The sequence below is a fragment of the Felis catus genome, chromosome D1 (genome assembly GCF_018350175.1).
Source record: "Felis catus isolate Fca126 chromosome D1, F.catus_Fca126_mat1.0, whole genome shotgun sequence".
Classification (NCBI taxonomy): domain Eukaryota; kingdom Metazoa; phylum Chordata; class Mammalia; order Carnivora; family Felidae; genus Felis; species Felis catus.
The window spans coordinates 97,763,439-97,778,357 of NC_058377.1; positions in this window are offsets into that span (position 1 = coordinate 97,763,439).

Sequence of the window (14,919 nt, forward strand, 5' to 3'; positions counted from 1 at the left end):
TGGAGGAGGGGCTGGCGGCAGGAAGCTGCGGCTGTCTAGGGCAGCACAGGTAGGGAGCACCCCCACCCCCCAGATAAACCCCATCTCTTCTGACAGCTGCTGGTCCCAGAAGACTGGGGCTGGAGAGAGAGGTAAGGTCAGCTGGGCCGCGAACGTTCTTCCTCACGACACACAGAACCTGTGTGTGTGGCCTCTGACACAGGGACTGTTGGAAGAGGGGCCAAAGCTTTGCTCAAGGCTGGTTAGTGTGAATGCAGACTCTGCCCTGGAGAGACAAAGGAGATGTCAGGAATGCGTGCCCTCTGCGTGCAAAGGCCAAGGTGAAGGCTACTTCAGGTCTGGGCTTCCGATACACAGTTTATAAACTGGAGACCATGGGCTGAATCCATTTTCTGTGCTTTGTTTGGCTGGCAAGGAGCTTCACCTGGGAAAAAAAAAATTAAATTATTTTCTAGCATCTTCTAATTAAGAGATTTCAAGGTCTAGTGAGCCCCGGGGCTTGATGAGTACTTGGTCCTTTCAGAGTGGGAAATGGGAGTCTATTTAGGCAAATCATGCATGCATACATACCTTTACCAGAAACTCCCCCCTGGATATAGATTCAAGAGAGATGGTCACGCAGATCTGGAAGGAGAGGATGAGAGTCTCTGCTGTGGGGCTTTCTGAGGCAGGGGATGGGGAAAGAGGAGGCAAACTAGGCCTCCATTGCTGAGGGATGGATAAATGCGGTATAGATACAGCAATTAGAAGCAACAGTCTTGAGGTGTATACAGCAGCCTGGATAGATCTCTAAAAACATAAAATGCTGAGGGGGGTGGGGAATAGAATTAGGTTTTTAGCACAACACTACCTACATAAATTAAAATTCATGCACACAAAATAGTATAGGTTTCATAAAATCATAAAAATAAAAGCAATTATGCCCAGCATACCGGGTGCAGAGGAAGGAGCCAGCAGTGGAACGGGGAAAGAAGAGAGAAATCCACTCAGATCTCCTTGCACGGGCCGACGATGCACACCAGGAACCGAGAAGTAGGCTTAAATCACTTCTGAGTTTCCTGAGACCGAAGCCCCGGAAGCCTGGAAGTTCATCACTTAGGAGCAAGGGAGAGGGACCAAGGACTAAAAGAGGAAAGGCCCTGTTATCCCTCTCCAGGAGTGCCCAACGATGGGCCCAGATTCCGTGCGCCAGTTAAGGATCTTAACTAGGTCTGTGTACTCCTTTCTTCCTAAGGATAGGACTCCCAACACAGCTGTCTCGTTCATTGTCCCTGCTTTTTGGCAAACTCGGGGCCTGATGGGGAGTCTGGAAAGCAACCAAGCCTCAGGGCATACATACAGGAGCATCTAATGCAGCCCAGAGGGTCAGTGAGGCTTGCTGGAGGAGATGACATCCAAGCAGAGACCCAAACAAGGGGCAGAGGCTGACTGAGTGATTCTGCCCCCCAGGGACTTTTGGCAGGTCCCTTCCCAACCTGAGCTCATTTGCTAATCAATGGAAGAAGAAGGATGAGCTCTAATTTGGGGGGAGAGGGGGGTTGCTAAATTGGGACTTCCATGAATCTGCCTGAGGAGCCTCTACACTATCCAGAGTGACCCAGCAAGGCTCCAGGCCCCCATCCCAGCCTCAGTTTACTTTTTGTGATGAACACAGACATGTGCAATCCAGGCCCTCCTCCAAGGAAGGGTGTGGTGTCCCTGATGCCCCTTGAGCATTCCCTTCAGCTGCAAAGAGCCATCATGTGAGGACACGCCCCTCCCAGGGTGGCCACATCCAAGCCTGACCAAAGAGGCTGGTGGGGGAAAGGCTTGGCCATCGTGGCCCCTTGAGATAGTTCTGATGGGCCACCATCAACTACAGAGCCCCCCTCGGGGGTGGGCCTGGGCTGTCCCAGCCTGACCTCTCCCTCTGCTGCTTCCTGCTTCCTCCCCTCCTTCCCCAAGGGTTCTCATCCCACAGACCTTCCCTGATAAACACCCTGCACACGAAACTTGTCTCAGAGCCCCACGTCCTGGAGGAGCCAGCGGGCGCTATTTGATCATTAAAACCGGCCTAGAAAGTACCAAGAACAATAACATCAATGTTATTTGTTATCGGTCAGTTATTATTAGTCCGCGGCCAAAAAATAACAAACATCAGAACTAACAGACTAAATTCCCCTGTAGCCACAGCAGTCGGTGAGAACAGCCAGGGTCAGCCATGAAATGCCCCTGACCGACCGAGCACAGCTTCAAACCCTTGAGTACACCCGGGCGTGTGCAGCTCTGAACGTTAGATAATAGGTTTAGTGTTATTTTCTGTAATAAGCTCTCTCGGGTATTTCCCAGTGGTTTCATTTATTAATTACTCTCACTTTGTGCAGAATTATTGATTTAGGTGCACAAAGTTTGATTTTCTTTTTTTTTTTCTGCTTCGGGATACTGTTTTCTTGAGAGTCAGGTTTACACAAAGAGGTAAAGAGGTCACAGCCACCTGAACCTCAGGTGTCTGGCAGGATTTGATGTAAAGAAAATAAACAAATGGAAGAGAAGAGAAATGCAAGCAAGACGGAGGCCCAGTATAGGGTTTTTTTTTAATGCTTATCTATTTAAAAAATATTTTCTAATGTTTATTTCTGAGAGAGAGAGACAGAGCAAAAGTTGGGGAGGGGCACAGACAGAGGGAGACACAGAATCCGAAGCAGGCTCCAGGCTGTCAGCACAGAGCCAGACTCGGGGCTCGAACCCACAAATGGAGAGATCATGGCCTGAGCCGAAGTCAGAGGCTTAACTGACTGAGCCACCCAGGCGCCCTTGAGGCTCGGTATAGGGAAGTGACTTGCCCAATCTCCCAGATCTCGAAAGTGGCAGAGCCAGGACTTGAACCCACATCCTTCTGACTCCAAAGCCTGGACACAAGCCCCACACCACCCACACGGGTCAAGTCACACGACAAAACTCTGGAGACCAGACTCAGGTTCTAGCTGCTAACTGTGCGAGAGGTGAGGTCAGATGTACCTTGCTTGAGGCCCTAGAAGAAATGCCAGTTGAAACCAGTTGTGATCAGAGAGTGTGGCCTTAGGATGGCTTAACCTTTGGAGAGACCCTGAGGCTTTGTGTCAAGTGTGAGAACCGGGGGTCTGAGGGACCCCAAGGAAGGCCGTGTCCCCAGCTGCTCTGAGGGCAGAGGTCCCACGATCCAGAAGACTGGGTCAGCCCCTGAGTGCCCTGACCCCATCTACCCACCATCATAATTCTGCCCCCAAAAGGAGGGACAGCTGTGTCATGGCAGCCCAGCCCCCAGTCAGGACAGCCCTGCTCCAGCCAGCCCTAGGGTTGCCATAGCAACCACTTGAGGCGGCTGGCTGGATTTTCACTAAAGAAGAAAAGGGAGGAAGGTGGCAGAGGGGAGAGGTGAGGAAGCAAAGTCTTGGAGGGTGTGGTGATTCACCTTGTTGTCACCCCCAGTGAGGGGGAGAGGGGCCCCAGTCACTTCGGAGAACTGGAAACACAGAGGGTCACTTCAAGTCTTCCCAGATGCCTCACGCTTCGGCACACAGAGAAGGTGGTCAAATTTGCACCGGGTCCTGGGGCAAACGGGAGGTAACTTGCAAGCGTCTATAGGGAACGAGGTGGAAAAAGCTATTACGTTTTTTTTCTGTTATATAATTTTGATAAAAGTACGATGGAATAGGGGGAATGTTAAATATTGGCTATGTATAAAACTTCCCAATAAATCCTTTGCAAAAAATTTAATGAGAACCTACGCTTTCTTCCATGAACATAGTTTGGTTTCTTTGTTGTTGTTGGGTTTTTTTTTTTTTTTTTAATATCAGGCTTTACACACGAAATGGCCATACATAATTCTTGATGGGGCTTTTTAATGAGGATCTCTTGAAATCCTCGGAAGTCACTATCGACAGGAAACTTTTGTTCGCACGGCACCTGATAAAAAATGTAAAAGCATTTTATAACCATTCAAAAATGTGTAACACTTGAAATTATATTCAAAGAATCTAACAGCTCTCCCTTTTCTTCCTTTGACAAATGGAATGTTGGAATCTCTTGTGATAATGTGAATGGATTGCGAATACAATCAAACGTTTCATACCCAGTATTTCAAAATAATGATGAAGTTCTAATTTGCAGAATGTGCATGTATTGTTAGAACTCTCTCCTTGCAGCTAATGTGGATGCCAGTGAAAGGGCACCTTACCAGCAAATAGGCTTAAGCGACGACCTTACATAAAGACAGGCATTTGGAACCTTCTGCCCAGAGCAGCTCCACCCTGGAGATCCTGCCCAACTTCCTGATCGCCCCCTTCATATCTTGGCCCGCACTGGACTAGACACTGGGCTTCTGGGACACAGGGATGTGAACTTCTCTTGTGAGTCCAAGGACCCCTTGTCCATCATGGGGATCACAGTGTTCTGCAGCTGGCTGCTGATACAGGTGTGCAGGTGACAAAATACTTCTTAAGCCATGCCCGGCCCAACATGGTGCCAGATGTCGCTCCTCAGTGTGCAGCCTACTGGAACCGCAGGGCCCTTCTCTGCTTCCCTCTGGGAGACCAGGGTGCCCTGTCTGGTAAGGGGACCAACCATCCCAGTTTGCCTGGGACTGAGATGTTTCCAGGGATGTCGTTTCTTCAGTGCAAAAATTGGGAAAGCCCCAGGCAATCCGAAAGGAGCTGGTCATCCTGCAGAGCTACCTGGAGGCTGTAACAATCAGTTCTTCACTGCCTTATTATAAACCATTCTCTGTGCACATGCACACACACGTTGTAGAGTTCTGGGTAAGAGAAATGTCTGTGCATATAAATAACATGGGGATCTTATTGCAAATGAAGATTCTGAATCAGGAGTCTGGGTGGGGTTTAAGATCTACGTTTCCTTTTTTTTTTTTTAAGATTTTATTTTTAAGTAACCTCTACACCCAACGTGGGGTTTGAACTCACCACCCCGAGATCAAGAGTCACATGCTTCACTGACAGAGGCAGCCAGGTGCCTATATTGTTCAAAATATTTTGAACAAATGCCTGGGTGATATAGATGCCATTGGTGCGTGGGTCACACTTTGAGCTTCAAGGGCTTGGGTCACAACACTGAAATCAAAGACGATTCCATCACTGTGAGCGGATGTTTGCGGACAGCAGCCCCAGAAGAACCGGCAAGAGAGAAGAGAAGGGCCACTGAGGGGCACCTGGGTGGCTCGTTAGGTTAAGCATCCAACTCTTGATTTCAGGTCAGGTCATGATCTCACAGTTCATGAGATTGAGCCCCATATCAGACCCTGCACTGACAATGCAGAACCTGCTTGGGATTCTGTCTCTCTCCCTCTCTCTGCCCCTCCCCTGCTCACAGTCTCTCTCAAAATAAAATAAACATGTAGAAAAAAAAATCTTCTGAGTATTTCAGCCCTTTAAAAAAAAGAAGAAGAAGAAGGGCCACTGAAACCCTTCCCCTCCATTTGAAAACCAACCATTCCTGGGGCACCTGAGTGGCTCAGTGGGTTGGGCATCTGACTTCGGCTCAAGTCATGATCTCGCAATCTGTGAGTTCAAGCCCCATGTGGGGCTCTGCGCTGACAGCTCAGAGCCTGGAGCCTGCTTCAGATTCTGTCTCCCTCTCTCTCTGTCCCTCCCCCACTCGCACTCTGTCTCTTTCTCTCTCAAAAATAAAATAAAAACATAAAAAAAGAAAAAAGAAAACTATTCCCAAAGGCCCATGGATTTGGAAAATTGCTCTCTGTATTAGGCAAATGTCACTTATGAGGATGCATCTCCCATTACCCCTAGGTGGCTCTGTGTCAAAATCAGTTGACATCAAATGGACCCTGGCATGAGTCATTACAGAAAGTTTTAGGCAATGGGGAACTCATCAGGCAAGGTCCCTGACCTCCTGGTGTTTCTAAACTGACTAACAGTTCATGCAACCAAAGTGTGTGCATATGTCTTCATTCGTTCCCTTGTTCATTCATTTATTTGCCAAATAAGGCCCGAGAACCTGTGTTCTAGGTGCTAAGGAAGGATGCTAAGGGTAACCTCAGCACTGCAGTTTGGGGTGATACAAAGTACTAAATACCTGGGATGACCCTCACATTGAAAACAACCAAAATATCTGTTATAGAATAGGAAAAATTTTCTTGAATGTAAAATAACCTGGCAAGAAAATAAATAATGCACAAGACAAAAAATGCAGGGAATGAAGGCAAGAATCAAAACAGATAAGGAGAGTCGCAGCTGTGTTTACCCAGAGGGCATTCACTGAACCCTGAGAAACATAGCTTTGGTTTCTCTGGTGTCCCAGAGCTAAGCTGACAAAGCCCAGGGACTGCCCAAGGTGCAGAGTCTGATAGGGGTTTCTCCCTTCAAATAGCTGAGACTTCAAAAAGCTACCCTCTCAGGTTAAGGACAAAGGAGAAATACCAACAATCCCCTCCATGGGGACTGCAAGAAGAATGGATTGTCTTAAAACTGAGCACTAAGTAGAAAATAGAAAAAAATAACTACTGAGAATTTGGAAGCTTCAGTCATTCCTTACACAAGTTTGTAACCTGAATTCACACAACCTGGGTGGTCCCCAAACTCCACAAACCAAGAATTTTATTTACAATGGTTTCTGCCAGTAAGTGCCCCCAGTGGCCTGGCAGATGCCAAAAAATGAAAACAAACATTCTTTGGAAAAACGTTCTGCAATCCCAGGTCTCACAAATTTCCATAAATAGAAATCCAAGGAAAATGAGCAAACCACAGTATAAAACTAACCAAATACACAAGGAAACAAGGCGTCATGACTGAGAACCAACAGAAACAACTGGCAAAAGAACAAACTTGCAAGGGTTGTAGGTAGTGAACTTATCATAGAATTTGTAAAATAATTATGTGTGCTATTTTTTCAAGAAATAAAAAAACAATCTTCAAAATATGTGCAAGGAACAAGAAACAGTAAGGAACAACTAAGCAGATTTGAGGAAGAAACAAAGATAATGTCTAGAAATAAAAACTATTACAACTGAAATGAAGTACTTAAACTGCAAATTAGACACAGCTGAAGAGAGAATTGGTGAACTGGAAAATAATTACCAAAAAAATAGCCACGATTAAACACAACATGCAAAAAGATGTAATACTAAAGAGAAAAAAAGAATGAAGGACAGGGTAAGTAAGTGTAATGTGTGGCTAATTAGAATTCCAGAAAGAGAAATGTAAGGGGATGAAGCAGAGGCAATATTTTTAAAACTGATAGCTGAGAACTTCTCAGAACTGATGAAAGACACCAGGTTCAAAAGCCCAGTGAATCCAAGCAGATTAAATAAAAAGAAGCCTACATTAGGCTCATTGGTAAACCTTCAAACTCCCAAGTTAATGAGAAGATTTTTTTAAAAGCCAGAAAGAAAATACTGATTGCCCTTGAAAGGAGCACCACTTGATGATGGCTGATTCTCATCAGCATCCATGGAAAACCAGAAGAAGACAGAATGTTATTTTTCAACATGCTGAGAAAATAAATAAATGTCAACTCAAAATTCCATACCCAGAGAAGATATCTTGAAAGATCAAGGGTTAGATAGAGACATTTTCAAATATACAAAAATTGAGAGTTTGCCACTAGCAGACCCTTACTGAAAGTTGTATAACAGGAGAAAATGAAAAGGAATTCCAGAAGTTCTGTGAGGAAAGAAAAAACTGTGTGGGTAAATCTAATCAAATACTGACTACCCTAAAACATATAAAAGGTAAAGTATCAAAAAATTTTTTTAAAGACAGAATTAAAATACATGATACAGAAAGGGACTTCTGCTTCTGCTCATGGAGGATTAAACTGCTTCAGGGTTTTCTCCATCACCATAAATGATTAGGAAAATATACCAAAAGAGGGGGAAAAGAGAGAGAAAGAAAGAGAGAAACAACTGTTTTCAGACATTGGAACAGCACAGAACTGTGCCCTGAAAGAAGATAAACAAATGAGATATATGCCCCATGACTGTCCCAGCAAACTGCCTGGAGACAGTTTCCAGACTGCAGTTTGGGGACAGGTATTGTAAACAAAGCTCAGTGGTCTCACTGAGTTGAATAGAGGGATATCAGGGTTTAAGAAGATAAGTGAGGCTAAACTTTATGAAGCAGACTGCCAGAGAAAAGGGACATGCAGAGAGAGAGAGAGAGAGAGAGAGAGAGAGAGAGAGAGAGATTCAGGGAAATGCAGAGAGGTCTCTTTGAATCTTTGAATGAGTACTGATCTGCACATGCACAGAATGAAACTCTGGAAGGTCAAGAAAGAACCACGGGAAAGTAGCAGACCAAAGGAGCCCACACAGAGAAGAGAAGAGTGCATGTTCTCATTATCCAGAGTGGTGACACCTCACAATACATGAGATATTGGATAGGGTCCTTGGAAGGGTCACATTTTTGTAGTGGCACTAAAACAGCTGTGCCTTGGGCCCACCATAACAAAGCTTAAAATTAAGCCCTGAAAGGATCAGAAGGATCCCCAGTAACTTAACTGTGTGCCAGAACAAAATCCAATACTCTATAAAAGAATCCACCCAAATCCAGCATTCAACAACAGAAAACACATAATGTCCATATGCCAGTTTATTGCTTCTTGGCTCTAAATGCACCCTTCTTTGCCCTGCTTTGTGACACTGGAGCTGGGAATTGAATACTTGGTGCTATGTGACACTTGGTCTTTAAAGGTGCTGAGGCAAGTGGGGAGGTTTCACTGCAAGATCATTGCTGCAGAAGAAGTTTCTCTTCCTGGCCCTGGTGTATTTTATCTCCGCACATGTCAGTGTTGTTTAGGAGGCCTAGTGGCACTCATTCTCCAAGTTGTCCAAACACCTAATAGACCACTTCCTGAACCAGCACCGGCCCACTGGCACCCTGGCATATTGGCTACCTGATAGGTAGACCCTGCAGACCACCTAGGACCTATCTGCACCCTCTAATGGATGTCTCAGCCATCAGGTAAGTTGTGGCAATGGAAGTCTGTGGCCCAGCCCTCTGGCAAGTTTCTTCTCCACTGGCAAGGCTGTGTGTTCATATGGCAGCCACACCCTCTCCAACAAGGTCTGCATTGAAGGGGGCAGGGGTGGAGTTGTCTCTTTCAAGCTCTTAATTCCTTCCCGTCTAATTTCCCTCAGCCCTAGAGGAAGAACGGCTTCCTGTATTTGTTATTCCTGTATTCCTTAGAGGTCTCCTGTAACCCTTATAGTAATTAACCACATCTGACTTGTTAATAATTACTTATATTAAATTGACCCTGTTCAAATTACTGATGAGATTTCTGTCTTTGCCTGACCCTTGGCTGATATATCCAGCATCCAATCAAAAGTTACTCAGCACACACAAAAAAAGCTAGCATTGAGTAAATAGGACTCATAACCAGGAGAAAAAGAAATTAGTTAATAAAAAGAGGCCCAGCAGTGGCTGAGAGGATAGAATTAGACATCAAGGGTTTTAAAACATTTTAAATCTTATACAAAAGTTCAAAGATGTAAAGGAAAACATGAATACAATGAGGATATAAAATAGAATTTATAAAATAAAAGGACCCAAGGGCCACGTATAAAGATGAAAAATACAAATGTGAAATGCAAAAAATATGCTGGATGGGATTACCAATAGATTAGATACTGCAGGAAACAAGATTAGATAGCTTGAGAATATAGCATTAGAAACTATCCAAAGAGAGGCACAGAGAGGAAAAAGGCTAGGGGAAAAAAAATGAACAAATATCAGTCATCCATGGGGCAATGTCAGGGTGGCTTGCATATGTATTATCAGAGTCTCAGAAAGGAGAGGAAAGAAAAAAAATTTTTTGAAGAAACAAAAGGCTGAAACCTTTCCAGGTTTGATGAAGATTATATACCCACAAATCAAGAAGCTCCATGAACCCCAAGCAGAATAAAGAAAAACATACCAAAGCACATCATGATCAAAGTTGCTAAAAACCAGTGATAAAGAGAAAGTCTTAAAGGAAGCAGCCAGAGAAAAGAGATATTAAATGCAAAGGAGAAAAAAATTAAGAATTATGGAAGACTTCTCACAGAAACAATACAAAGCAGGAGACAATGAGTCAAACTCTTTGAGGGACACCTGGGTGGCTCAGTCAGTTAAGCGTTAGACTCTTGATTTCGGCTCAGGTCATGATGTCACAGTCTGTGATTGAGCCCTGCATCATGGAGCTGAGCGTGGAGCCCACTTAAGATTCTCTCCCCCTGCACTCTCTGCCCCTCCCCCACGCGCACGGACGCTCTCCATCAAAATAAATAACTAAACATTTTTTTTCAAGATCTTGGAATTGGTGAAATGAAAACTACCCACTTGGAATTCTAAAGCCGATGCAAATTCTCTTTCAAAAAGGAAGGCAAAAATACTTTCAGACAAAATCTGGGAGAATTTCCCATTAGCCTCCAGTGCAAAGAAAAAAGAGTGTTAAATAAAAAGGTCTTCGGGCTGAAAGAAAATGATACCAGGCGGAAATTTGGATTTGTACGAGGGGACGAAGAATGTTCAACAATGAAGAGAAGCAAACCACTGGTACCTTCAACATGAATGACTCTCAAGCGTCACCTAAGTGAAAGAAGCCAGTCGCAAAAGGCTGCATACCGTATGATTCCATTTACATAAAATCCTAGAAAAGGTAAAAAAAAACTGTAATGACAGCAATCAGTTCAATGGTTACCAAGGGCTGGGAACAGAGGAAGTAAACTGGCTACAAGAGGGCACAAGGGAACTTTTGGGTTGATGGAGAAGTTTGGGATATTGTGATTGTGGTTGCCTAACTACACATTTGTCAAAACTTCTCAAGCTGTATACTTAAAATGAGTGAAGTTTATTGTTGTAAATGATAACCTAGTAAAGTTGATTATTTACATCAGTACAGAAAACCGTATGTAATGCTTTCGTTTTAAAAAACGCATCACAGGGGCGCCTGGGTGGCTCAGTCAGTTGAGCATCCGACTTTGGCTCAGGTCATGATCTCGTGGTCCATGAGTTCGAGCCCCGCGTCGGGCTCCGTGTTGACGGCTCAGAGCCTGGAGCCTGTTTCGGATTCTGTGTCTCCCTCTCTCTCTCTGACCCTACCCCGTTCATGCTCTGTCTCTCTCTGTCTCAAAAATAAATAAACGTTAAAAAAAATTTTTTTTTTAACATGCATCACAACAACCACAGAGAAGTTAAAAAGAGGGCCAATGGAATTAAAGGGTATTAAGGGATTAAGTGTGTTTATCAAGAAAAGGGTAAAGATATTGATTAACTTCAGATTTGGATAAACTGAGAAAATAATTTGTTATTTCTAAAGTTACCACTGAAAGAATAGAAACAGATATGTATTTTTCTACTCAGAGGAGGGGAAGAGCTAAAACAGATAAAATATATATATATACTGAATCAAAAGTAGAGGTAAAAAACCCCCACACATAATGGGTGAGACAAACAGGAAGCATGAAATAAGTTGGTAACTATAAATTCAAACATATCAGCAACTGCAAGACATGTATATGAGCCAAAAGTTGGAATCGCAGATTAAACAAATTCTAACCAAAGAAGTCATGCGTTGCTCTCTTGACATCAGACAAAATGGACTTCAAAGCAAAAGCATTGCCTGGTAAACAGGAACACTTCATAATGATAAAAGGTTCAGATCGCCAGAAATGCATAACAATTTGAGAATTGTAAACATCTAAAGATGCAATCTAAAAATCATAAAGAAAGAAAAATGACAGAACTTACATGGAAATAGATAAATCCACAATCATAGGGTAAAATCATTAACCTTTCTCAGTAATCACTAGAATAAACAGATTTTTTTTTTTTTAAGTCAAGAAAGATATTTGGCCAATATGTTTAACTTGACTGGATGGACATATGTAATCCACATTGTCAATTACTGCAGAAGCCACGTTCTTTTTGATCATTGTGCTCAGGCTATAGCTGGGACACTGAGGTTCGGGGTAAATTTCTGATTGGTCCAGCAAGATGCAGTGCAACAAGGTCTCAAGTTGAGTCTCCTGTCCCTGAATCCTTAATTTTCTGCTTTTCCTGGATGGTTCTAAATGCCTCCTGCTCCCCCCCACCCCGCCCCCCATGCAAAGGCTTTGTCCCAAAGCCATATCCGGCTTCCCAAAGCCAGCTCAAGGCCAGGGTGACATTGCTGAAGGCTGAGGTGTTACCGAGGAAGGAAGAAAGCAGGAAGCAATGCCTTAAGAAGGTATTGTTGCCTGTGGCTGTGATACTATCGTTTGCCAGAGGAGGAAGCCTCCAACAGCTGGGTGTGGTTGTCAGGCTGTTCCCAGACCCCCTCCAGGAAGCTTGAATATTCAGGTTTAAGAAAACTCTATATCCTTTATCACTGGCGACCATGGGCTTCCCTGGGCCTTCCAGAGAAAGAAAATATTCTGGGTCCCCATGCTAATAATGGCCCTTTGTGAATGGAAAAAGAGCATGGATGCAGAGACCTTAAAGGGGGCAGAAAGGCCAAGTCCATCTGACCTAGAGGTGGTGGCTGAGCAGCTGGCTTGGGGGTCATCCCCAGGAAGCCATTTTCCCAGGAATTTAGATGATCTTGGGAATACAGCCCAAGATGGTGGGGCAACTCACCCAACTTCTACTCCTGAGGGTCACTCCTCCAAGGGCGCCCAGAGTCTTCTGGTACCGCCCTGTGGGTAGGCCAGTTGTCCCTGTGCTTAGCGGCCATTCTGTGGGCATTTCTGGTTATCCCTCACTTCTCTCCCTGGAATCAGCCCCCAGTTCCAGGCCTTGGCTGGTAAGAGGACAGCTTTGGCTCCCAAGACATGTTATTAAAGTGTAACGTTGTGCATTGGTTGGTAGCAGTTCAAATTAGAAGACCTTACCAAAAAAAAAAAAAATTGCCCAACAAGTGTTCATTGAGCAGCTATTGTATTCCAGGCACCTTGCTGGGAACTGTGGGCAAAATGGTAATGATCGTGATGATGATGATGGTGACGATCGATAGTGAAGACTAGATCCCCTAACGGCCAGCATTTCTTGGGCACTCCCTGTATATCAAAGCACCAGGCTGCAGTCTGCACTTGAATGCATTACCTTATGCAATCTCCCCGATAGTCCTGTGAGGCAGGTATTGCAATGATTATCTCTGTATAGATAAGGACACGGAGGCTCAGAAGGTTAAGCCATGTGCGTAAGGTCACACAGCAAGTCGGGGCAAAGATGGGACTGGAACCTAGAAGCACGCTTTTTAGCACAATGGTCCCCAAGGTGAGTACCACCCAACAGCAAATACAAGTCACCAGCAGGTGGCAATTCCCGGATGCAAACAGTGACATCAGAGGGGGAGACAGTGACAGATCAGTGACAGAGGGGGAGACAGGCAGGTTGGCAGAACTGAAGTTTCGATGGAGCGCTTTGGGGCTCTGTGAAGCCTTGCTAGTTGTCTGCGTGTGCCCCGAGCAGGCAGACTGCAGGCCCCCACCCCAGCCGGGTCCTCAACTTGGGCATTAGTTCCCCAGTCTTACCTACACGTACACATGAAGCCCAGTCTGCCCCAGTGGCCGCTCAGCCCATAGCTTCAGCCAGACTCCCTGATGGGTCCCAACCTTGGCCACCTGCCCATGAGGCTTTGATGCCAACCTCTTTTCCAGCCCACAGGAAACAGAAACGTGTGTGCGTTCCCAATATGTCTGTGAACGTGCTTCCTCCACATCTTTCCCTTCCCGACAAGGGAAGTCATTCAGCAGGGAGAAATTCCTCCCCAGGGAGGGGACGAGCCAGGAAGGGCAGGTTTCTCCTAGACAGTTCCCTCTGGGATGATAAGTGGAGCCCAGGGTGCTCCCAAGAGCACCTGCTGTTGGCGAGAAGAGAAACGAGTGAGCAGGTGGGAACACCCAAACAGAGGCGAGCCGTGATGAAAAGAATCGACGAGACAAGTCCCCTAGAGCCACAGGGAAGTGGGGGCCCTAAGCATGGCGACGAGACCAGGAAGTAACTCCTTAGGACCAAAGCCATCAAAGCGCTACGCGCAGAAGAGGTGGGGCAGGGCCAGTCCTGCCTACGTGGTGCTCTGAGCACCCTTTCCCGGGTAGGAAAGCGTGCCTCTGCGTCAGTAGGAAACAGCGCTGTAGAGATGTGTCTAGTAGGAAGGGAAGCACGCTTTGTAAAGCGTCAACTTCTGTGCACGTGTTTGTTCACTGTTCTCCTCCTTAGGAGCCGTTTTCCTTGGAAATTGTAACAGGTGGCCAGGCAGGCGAGGCACCCCAACAAAGAAACAGGAAAGTCAACGTCCAGCTAGAAAGAATTGCTGACCAGGGTTGGGGCCCGGGGGCGGGGGAGGGGGAGGGAGAAAGGTTGGACGTGGATTCTTGGCTCAACCTCCCTCCCCCTCCCCCCCCCCCCGCCATAACTTTTCTCCACCTGCCACACAGATTCCCTCGGAGGCCTTGCTCACTGCTTCATGAAGGACCCCGGGCAAGCAAGTAAGTGGGGAGCACCTGTCTCATTCACTCTTTTATTCACTCAACCAGTGTTTATTCGACACCTGTTGTGTGCCAGGTCGCGTCGTAAAAGGCGTGATTACAACTGTGGTAAACACCGCACAGGCATGCGCCGTGAGGGCTAGAATCAGGAGAGACAAACATGAGATATATAGTCAGTCACATACCGGCCTCTACTCCAGACAGCAGAACTGATCCGGTCAAACCAAGCAAGGGCCGGTAACTAAGCTGAGATGCAAAGGATGGGTGGGCATTGATTAGGAAACCAAGGGACCAGGAGTGACCCAGGCGTAAGGAGAGGTCTCTGCAAACGTCACAGTGAGACAGAGACCGGCGTTCGCTCTTAGTGCATAGAGAGTCCCTCCAAAACTTAGGGGCTTAACAACAACCACTTTTTTTTTTTTCTTTTTTTAAACCCACCGTCTTGTGGGTCAGAGATCCGGGCTGAGTTCAGCCAGACGGTT